We start from the raw sequence: 9654 nt of genomic DNA on the forward strand, positions 1-9654 counted from the left end.
ATACTTTCTCATAGAAACAAATATTTTCAATCACAGCTTTTATCACCAGGCATGATTATATACTTGCTACTGTGTTACTTTAAAGTAGGATTTTCCACTGGGCATTGAACTCAGTGGGTAAAACCACTACCACTCAGTACCTGCCCAGGGTCCAACACTCAGTAGAAATTCAGTATCTCTCTGCTGAGTGAATAGATAAGAACTGAAGGACAGGGCAAGAGGAACAGGTGATTTGTTTCATAGTGCAGTGGCTAAGCACTGTGAAGGGAGCTGGATCCCACAGAGCCAACTATGGTTCAAATCTCCCTCCTGGCCGTTTGAAAAACACACCAGGCTCAGGTGCACAAGTGCCCAGGATCCTGAAGGGAAGGGAGAATGGAGAAAAGACTGTAGCATGACCAGGTCTCATGGGAGGAGAGAGGCACTTTCTCCTTGTCTCTCTCTTTTTCTGATCTGAACATGTGGCCTCTGGCATAAATTAAAAATAAAAACAAAAAGACTAGCAAGTGGTGTGGTATTAAGGTGCTGGACTCCCACGTGGCTGACGGCGTTCCAGTCCTGGATCTGGCGACTTGCTTTCTCATTTTTTCTTTTTCTCTCTCTCTAGTAAGCGCTTGTGCCTATAGCAAATTTAAAAAATTATAATAATAATACATAACATTAAATAAATAATTCTTTAAAAATGAAAAAACAATACCTAGTATTTCTTAAGAAGTATGTAATAAAGTATTTTTACCAAGTTTCTTTTTAAATTGTTTCTTTTTTAGATGATAAATGTTATCCTTATTTAAGAAATAAGACTTACTTTTAAATACAAAGCTGCTTAACTACCATACCATTATCAATATAAAATCCAATTAATTACAAAGTACTAAAGTGTAAAACTTAACATTAAAAAAAAAACTAGACATTTCTTTCTATACACCTCATTATTCTGCTGTTTGTATGAAGCTTTACCTGCCTCGGAATGTCTGAACGTCACCAATTCTTCTTCCAGCATCTATGATACTGATATATATGTAAAAGGTATATTAAATATACAATTAAATACAAGGTGTATTACAGATATTTAAATATATACGTATATACTTTAGCACACAGCGAAGTTTTAGTTGTGAAGTGTGCAGGCAGAAGCGGGATGGTGCATCTTTTGTAGTGTTTTCACCATCGCTAGACAATAATTGAAATCAGACATAAATCATGACACAGCTATTCACTTTTCCTACACATGAACATGACAACAAATACTCTAAATGACAATATAGAAAGAAAAAAGATTGCTTCACTGATTTTAATAACATGACATAAAGCTCCTAGACTTGACATAATCATTATGCAAAATATATAATACTGTCTTTGTTTAAAAATGTAAAATAAATAAGCAAGACATGTGAAAACAGGTAAGTTCCCATTGAATAAATGAACAATTTTTTTTAAAAATGTGTTCCTTTTCATGTCATTTAAAGAATGGAAATTATCATTTTAAACAATATTCAAGTTTATTAAGCATTTTTTAAAGTCTAATAAAATGTCTAACTTTCATCAGCTTCAAAGTTTAGGTTACTTCTAAATTTTGCATATAACTAAACTTTCAAATCTGCTAACACTCGCTGAACAGACTCCACTCTGGATTCTAAGGCGTCAGTTTCTCCTTGAGAACTTTTTTCTGCTTCTTCTAGCATTTCTTGTGTGTCTTCCTGAGAACAGCTGCTGTAAACGTCACCGATTTGATAAGGTGTCATTATTCAGTCATCGTCTGCCAGCATGATGTCATCACGCAAGCAACACAAGCATATTCTAAATTTTGGACTTGTTACTTTTGCACGTCTGTTTCTTCTTTTAGCTCTGGGATTCTACTCTTCTTTCATGCAAATTGGTTTATCATTTATTGATCTTCGAAAGTAATGTTGACATCTTCTGCAGCCACCTTCTTCATGATGGCAACCATCTTGGGCTCTTTTTAAATTATTTCTGATAAAATTCTGTGTACTGTGTTATTATTATCCATAGTTTATAAAAAATTTTAAATTTACAACAAATAAAAATAATAAATATTCTAAAATATAGAAATAATAAGAATGCTGATGTCAGTCTCCTACCCAAGCCTTCAGCCCTAACTCCAAGTTCCACTGTACTGCCCTGTTAAAGGGGTTGGTCAAAAAACGATAATCTTACCTGGTTCTGAAGGCTACATAGTGCCCGGTGGGGGGTCAAGGTTCATATTCTGACACACCAGCAGGGTTTATGACAGAGTCTGTGGTCCACCCACGAGCCTCCATGCCCTTTCTGATTAAACTTTCAAGTGACTAACCAGCAAGAAAAACACATAATCAAGAAATCTGAGAAAAAATTCTTCAGTTTTTTTTTTATCCTCATAATCTTCTTTATATTACATTGGATTACATGTAACTTTACAGTGTAATTCTTCAGTTTTTGTCATCATTTTTAACTTAAAAAAGTTAAAAGTTAAAAAAAAAAAACTTGGCCATCCACCTGAAAACATTAGATACCAAAAAACACACACTAAATTTTCTCCTTTGGGGCCTTAGCCCACAGAAATCATGTGCACACAAACAAGCACATGCATACACACATTACACACATGCACCCACCCACACAACACACACACACACACACACACCATAGAACATGACAGAATTATTTTTCTACAAAATACCTTCTACAGAGCTACAATCAATACATCTAGAAAGGAAGTGAAAGCATGCAGATTTCTGAATCCTCTAAGTAACAACATTTTGTAAGCAAGCTTAAAATTATGTAATGAGTACTCCCCCAAAAGAGAAGCCATTTATGAAGTCAAAGAAGGGTCAATGAGGCTAAACAGAACTTTAAGAAAATATACAAAAAGCTCCCTCTTTGCCTGCTCTGTTTTTCCCCTTTATATTCCTATTGAAGATGATAATAATCATGATGATCTATAGTCTGAGAAAAACTCACATCAGGAGCCCAGAAATATTGAAAAAACACAGGCTTTCATATTCTATGTATGAATAAAAAAATCAGCTATCTTTATTCTAAATGAAATTAGTTTCTATGCCCTTAAAATGAATCTTATTCTGAATTTTACTTTACTTGTCAGAAAAAGCTGTTCTTCACAAACAGAAAAATAGAAAACCCCTTGTGACAACAGAAAAAAAAATCCAATGGAAAAGTTTTATCATTTAATTTTTGACAAAACGAGTTGCAGGCTGCCAGTCATTATATTATTCCAGAATGAAACAATTTTTTTATGTGATTGATTTTTTTTTTGCTCTGAAATACCTAAGAAATATTTAAGGAATTTATACTTTTCATTGGAAACATATTTCAAACCCTCCAGGTACTGAACTTTTCATTTTCATCACTTAAATACTGTGTGTGTGTGTGTGTGTGTGTGTGTGTGTGCGCGCGCGCGCGCATGCGCACACACGTGTGTGTATCCATAAATGTAATAAAAATGAGCTGTAATTCTAGAAGTTATAGAAAGTAATTATTTCTCTGGAGATAAGATATAGCTCCAAAAATGTTTCAATTAATACCAGACATAATCTTATCATCTTTTATATTCCACAGATATTTTATCTCATTCCTTACAGATGGGTGTCTGTTCATAAGTGATATTTTCCATATGCCAAAGAGGCAAAGCACATGATGAAACGTTAATAGTTAGCTATAGTTTCAATCATTCCTGGCTTCTTCTCTGGAGAAAGGGGGTCAGCACCATCCTGAGGTCATTTCTGCAGAGGCTTTCTTTTTTCTAAGATTTGCTTATTTTGCTTGAACCTCAGTGTCAGCTGTGAACACCAGCAAAGTTTAGGGTCACTGAATTCTTTATATTTAAGATTTTTTTCATTTCATGGTTGTTCCAGTTGTACACAGTGAAAGATCAAAGACCTTTAAGATTATTTTTCTTCTTAAAGGATTATAATAAATTTAGATTCTCACTTGGTCCTGGGGAGAGGATTCTCTAGCAATCTCCATAGATTCCAATTTTGCCCTCAGGCTGCTGGGACTTCAACAGTTTTGACCTTAACATTGCAGCTGTCTCCATCCCCATCCCAAGTTCCTTAGCCTTAGGAAGCCCGGACACATCCAGCAGTGTCTGAGAGAAAAGGCAATCTTTCCCTTATTACATAGCTACCTAAGGATGTCTTCATACCTGTGTGCCTCCAAAAATAAAAGGCACTGGACACTCGAACTGCTCGCGCTTTCCCAAATGTGTGTATTTAACAGGCCTAATACAGCCTTCCCTGTTCCGACAGTGAAATCTTACAATAGAACCACTGGCTATGAAAAAGGTCCTGGATCTCTTCTCATGCTGGGGCATTTTCTTCTTAAATTTACATTTAATTACTGTACATCTTTACAATGTACAGTGTGGTGTTTCCTAGCCTGAATATTGTGCATTATCAGTCGAGTCAAAGACATTACTGTATACATTATCATCAACAGATAACTTTTCTTCCTGTGTCTCTTAAATATTTTATTTGCTTTTCCCCTGATCCCCTCCCTCACACCCCCTATTGCCTACCCCCTATTACCCACCCCTCCTATACTGTCTCTAGTATCTACATTCTCCCTCCTGGCTATTATGCCTTCCAGTATTCCAGTTTCGACTACAGAGTGCAGACATTTGGTATATATTAAGGGGGGACATAACAAGTCTGTCTTTTATATTCTGGCTTGCTTCACTTAGCATTAAATCTTCCATATTCATCTACTTTAAATAAAACTGTAGGGTCTCATTGTTTTTTATGGCTAAGTAGTATTCCACAGAGTATATGTGTCACAGCTTTCAATCCACTCATTCATTCTTGGGCACTTGGGTTGATTCCATGTCCTAGCCATTGTGAATAATGCTGCAATAAACATAGATGTGCAAATATTTGTCTGACTAATTGTTTTTCTATCCTTTGAGTAGATACATAAGAGTGGAATTACTGGGTTGTATGGTAGTTCTATTTGTAGATTTCTGAAGAACTTGCATGCTATTCTCCATGGGGGTTGTACCAATTTACATTCCTATCAACAGTGCAGGAGAGTTGCCTTTGCACTGCAACCTTGCCAGCATTTATCATTCTTCATTTTTTTTAAACTTAGCCATTATGACTGTGATTAAGTGGTATCTCATAGTGGTTTTGATTTGCATTCCCCTTATGATAAGAGACATTGAGCTCAAAGGCTTCCTCTGGGGCCAGCAGATGGCATGCTGGTTAAGGCACTGGATTCCCACATGGCTAACTGTGGTTAAAGTCCTGAACCTGATGGCTTGAAAATCATACCAGGCATATGTCAATGTTTGCCCAAAATCCTAAGAGGCGAATGGAAAAGAAAGAATTGTGGCATGGCCATCCTCCTGGGGAAGGTGGATTTCTCACTTTTCCTCTGTCTCTGGCTAGCACAGGGATCCTATGACAAAAATAAATAAATAAATAAATAAATAAATAAATAAAAAGTAAAAGAAAAAACTTCATCTGAAATGGCTGTAGCTGCTTGTGTTGGGGCAGAACCTGCAAGGTGGGCCTATTCCCCATGCAGGTTGCGTTCTTCTAGAACCTCTATGAGGCAGTCCACAAGTTTTCAGTTATTTGTCTATTGTAGTTCTATGAGAGAAGAGGCCCAAATCAAAGATTAGAACTTTATTTTTTTTTCTTCTTCACAATAAGAGTTATGAAGTGAATGCAATAAAAGAAACTTTATTTAAAAATACTTATCAGAGCCACCAGCGGCAAGATAGTCAGAGTGACTGGATCACTTCTGACCAATTGTGAGGTTTGAGTCTCGAATCATGGACCAACAGCTGGACAAACACACCAGGCATGTGTGCATGTGTATCCCAATTCCCAAAATGAGAGATGAAGAAGAGATGGGAGTGGAGCCATCCCCCATGGGAGGGTACATGCTCACTTTCCTTCTTCCTTTCTCTTTCTCTGGTCAGTACATAGGCCCTCTCACAAATAAAAATAAACAAATAATAGATTTAAATAATGGAATTGCCTCAAACCTGACTGCAAATAACAACTTTTTATTCCCACTAACTGTCCCTACAGACAACCATCCACTACATAGTCTGAAATTATTTTTAGGATTTATTAATTTATTTAATTCTCTTTCTTACTAATTTTTTTTGAATTTAACCAAAAAGAGAGAGAGAAATAAAAAAGGAAAGTGAGAAAGCAAGCCCCAGTTCCAGGACTCAAACTGCAGTCAGCCATGTGGGAGTCCAGTGCCTTAACTACCACACCACCTGCTGACTCCTAGTCTGAAAATTTTTTGGACAGGAGAGATAGAAGAAACAGAAACATAGAAATATAAAATAAATAATGAAAACATTACAAAATTTAAAGACAGACTTGAAGGGAAATTGAGTAGACCTTTATGCAGTAGTATACTCCGCAGAATTTCCACAAAAGGGTTTAGGCATGGTTTGAAATTATGCAGTATTTAGTGTACAGCTCTACCACTATGCTGAAATCTTAATAAATTCAGAGACTGTGGTTTTCTGCGTGGCCATTGGGAATACAGCTTAGCACAGCAATGAATAAATATTTGAAAAATCTATAGTATGAGAAGACTTTGAATTCAGAACAATAAGTATTATAAGAATCTAAATATTAAATGTTTTATGTTGTTTTTAACGTCACACCCATTTTTAAAATATGTATTTGAAAATTGTTGCCTATTGTGGCAGAAGGTTATTTCCTGGTCTCCCTGATCGGAAGCACTTTCATGCCTCCTTGAAGTTAGATAAAAATCACTGAACTGAGTTACAGACAATGGAATGTAAGTAGAAGTCAAGTGCAGCACTTCTGTGGGAAGGCAGATCAGAACAAAGGTGCCTCCTCCAAATTCTCTCCCAGCTGAATGAAGAGGTCCCTGAGTCACCCTATAGAGCAGAGTCCTACACTGATCTGTATGGGGCTACAAAACAAAAGATAAATAAACATCTGTTATGTTAAGTCACTTCAATATTGAGACTGTTTGTTTCAGCTGCTAGTCTATAACTAGTACAAATAAATTAGGAAAAGTATTGTTTACTACAATGTTATATTCCACAAGATATTTTAGAGAAAATAATTTAATGTATTTAAAGGTTAAATGGAAAAGCAGAGAATATTAATAATGTTAATAATGATGATACTCAAATAACTCCCCTTCTTAGTACTTGCCCTGGACCAAATAAATTCCACCTTTACAGATCAGATGAACAGTAATAAAACATAGAAAAATCAAAAGTTGAATTATGTGACAATCTCAATTTTTATTTAAATGAATTTTATACCATTTGTTTCTCTTATAACCTTCTAAGGCAAAATAGGATTCCATCGCTTGAGTTTCTTTCATACCATTTCACTCGTACACTTGCCTTTATATTTATCTTTAGACATGGAAAGAATTTTCTTTTCTCTCAGGATTTGTCCCATAATAGCAAATATTTAATCAGCCCTAAGTTGAATTCATGGCTAGGTGCCATTTTAAAGCTCTAAGCACAAAGTGAATGGTTAAATTGGTCCTTGGAATTGTGCTCACTCCATTTCTTTAGAACTGTCTATAAAAATAAAATAAAAAAATAAAAACTCCATGGACTAACTAAGCAAAGAATTGAAAATTATACCTTTATGTAATTTGAGACGAAATAAGGATAACTCAAACAGAACACACAATATTACCTGTCTTCTGTTTTCCCCTCATTATAGGTTGATGATATCAGATAAAAAATTAATATAAGCCTAGATTTTACAAAACATTAGACAGTGAAAGATTGTACTGTAGGTTAGACTTCAACACCCAATGTTCCTTTAGCCCATAAGCGTGAATACAAAAACCCCTTATAATAATCGTCTCCCCCACATAAAACAACAAGGGAAAAGAGTTCATTTTTGTTAGTCTATATAGCTTGCTTTAATTAAGTATAATCACCCAATTTAATTTTATCTGGTCATGTGGCCAAGTATGTACTATCACAAGAGTTTTATGCCACTGTTCCAAAGCTATCCTTAAATCTTAAACAAAACCTTGCCCAGTAATGGGCCATTCTGTTAATGAAGTGATTATTACAGGTTAAAATTATACTTAGGATGTAGAAAATGAAAGATAAAATAAATTTAAGCTGAAAAGTAAACAGAGTTGGGATAACTGTCAAAATGATTACGGTCAACTTAAATATAACTCAACATCAAAAATATCCAGATACTCTCATATTTTGAATATTTGAAATAATTCAAGAGGACCAAATTCTTACTATTTTTGGACAAAACAGAACATTACCAGGTAGACTAGCAAAATAACCAGAATATTTTCTCCCTAAATAAACCTTCCTATTTCAATCTCCATACACAGTGTACTCTGCTTTGAACAAGTGGCCTTAAAAGGAAGCAATATCTGCCCACTTTTCCATTGCTGCTTCATTTCATGAATATGTAGAACATTCCTGGCATCTAACTTACCACATGAACTTTTAAAAATTTTGGAAGGCTGGACTTAGAAGACATATATAATGCTCTGAGAGCAGTGCCCTGTTTGCCGTTGCCTAGAATTCATTCAAATTTTAATCATTATAGGACCAGCAGTTAGCGTAATGGCTATGTGTCTGGACTCCCACGTAGTCAACCGCGGGTCGAGCCCCGGACCTGGTGGCTTAAACTCACGCCGGGCACGTGTGCGTGCGTGCCCAAGATCCCGAGAGGAGACTGGAGGAGAAGGGATTGCGGCGTGGCCAACCCCTCTGGGGGGGGATTTCTCGCTTTCTGTCTCTCTGTCTCCCTCTGTCTGTCTGGCGAGCACACATGCCCTATAGCAAAAAACCTCTACAAAAAAAAAAAAAAAGTTGGATCATTATATAGACACCACGGTTAGTAGAAGGTGCATATAGCTATTGTCATTTCCCCTGGGAAGGCAAACAGTCTTTGCATACCCACACCCATCTGGAAAACATTCACCAGGCCAATTCCTTAGCCATGTAGACCACGTTTTTATCTCCCAAATCACGAACCCCTCAGCTAAGGAGATTACTGAATTCTCATCATAGTGGGCTATATTAGGCAGCAGAAAGCTGAAGGAATTCCTGAGGTAGCAAAGCTACTTCACTTTTCACACGTGTTTGGTTATTTGTTTAATTTTGTTTTTCCTAAAACCTTAACAGGGACCCATGTATTAAGCCAGTGCTTAAGTTATGCAGATATGAAGTTATGCATCTATGGGTGCTCAGGCTTTGTGTGTGGAGTTAAGGGGACACATGCCTTCCTGCTAGTGTGTGAAGGAACAGCAGAAGGCTATCTAAAGGTCTACTCAGCCCTGTAAGTGGTGCCAGTGTCCATACTGGCTCACTTCCCATAGCTAGACCTACTCTATGACTTCTATACTTTCCTAGACCCAGTCCTGGCTTGAGAAAAGGAGCCTCAACTTGCTCCAGACCCACATTCCACACTCTTGCTCACACCATAGCAATGCCCTTGTGTACAGTGCACTACCTAAAGAGATGGTCAGGACATGGTAAGTGAACAAGGCACATCACAAGATAATCTGTACAATATAATTCCATATTTATAAACCAGACATACTTGTTGGACAGTGCTGCCATAACAAAGAACCACTACCCAGGGGGCTTAACCAACAGAAACTCATTGTTTCACAGTCCTGGAAGCTAGAAATCCA

At 36.6% G+C, this 9654-nt stretch overlaps 1 pseudogene; it reads right to left on the bottom strand.

Annotated features, from left to right (window-relative positions):
- Window positions 1-1532: 1532 nt before the first annotated feature.
- LOC102481611 (prefoldin subunit 4 pseudogene) lies at window positions 1533-1948 on the bottom strand (annotated as a pseudogene).
- Window positions 1949-9654: the final 7706 nt, after the last annotated feature.

Source organism: Tupaia chinensis, unplaced genomic scaffold (genome assembly GCF_000334495.1).
Source record: "Tupaia chinensis unplaced genomic scaffold, TupChi_1.0 Scaffold000549_1, whole genome shotgun sequence".
NCBI lineage: Eukaryota > Metazoa > Chordata > Mammalia > Scandentia > Tupaiidae > Tupaia > Tupaia belangeri.